Source organism: Ptychodera flava, chromosome 14 (assembly GCF_041260155.1).
Source record: "Ptychodera flava strain L36383 chromosome 14, AS_Pfla_20210202, whole genome shotgun sequence".
Taxonomy (NCBI): Eukaryota; Metazoa; Hemichordata; class Enteropneusta; family Ptychoderidae; genus Ptychodera; species Ptychodera flava.
The window spans coordinates 37,287,753-37,288,663 of NC_091941.1; positions in this window are offsets into that span (position 1 = coordinate 37,287,753).

Sequence of the window (911 nt, forward strand, 5' to 3'; positions counted from 1 at the left end):
ATGGGGACGGACATTTGTTCAATACCCTATGGTGATACACGCTGTGATAGATACACGTACCTATGTAAAACGATCGATCCTAGAAACTAACTGTCTGCATGTAATACCGCTATGGCTGATGACGTCATAGTCATTTTCTACAAAATAGGCCTAACCATTTTTATCGAAAAGAGCAGCCCTGAAATCAGTCTATGATGAACGGACCCGATCGAGAGAATGATATAGACACTCATGAAAATGAATACGAAATTTTATGGATTTTTAATGCACAGTTGAACAAATTGACATGTGCAGTATTACCGCTAACATGAATGCACTTGACATCACTGAATTCTCCACCAAAAGTCAAGGAAACATTGATTAGGACAAGGAGAATTGTCATTATATTACCATGTCCTGCCTGTCGCATTTTGATTGGTCGAGCTGAACCACGTGACTGACACAAATACACAGTAATGGTCTGTTTGCATGCCCGTGAATATGAATAATAAAATTGACAACTCAAAGTATCGTAACTTTGCAGCTCAAACGTAAATCATAATCAATCACAAAATAAAATGGAGCACTTGTAGGCCAAGTTGAGATACTTTGTTTCTGAAAACATCTCTGCATTTGCCAATTTTTTACAGCGCGCGTGACGGTGCGTCGAGTATTGCTCAGTTCTGGGGCCCAGTTGTCGTTCGCTCTGGAAATTTTCGCAATTTTTGACATTTTCTTCAGTTCGTTGATAATATAATGGAAATAACAGACTCCGCTCTGACCATTAACGTTTATTTATAGGCGCGGGCTCGAGGAAAGCCAAATTAACGGGCTCGGCAAGCCTCGCCCGTTAATTTTTGGCTTTCCTCTCGCCCTGCCCATAAATTAACGTTAATGGTCAGCGCGTCGCCCGTTATTTCTATAATAGCTAA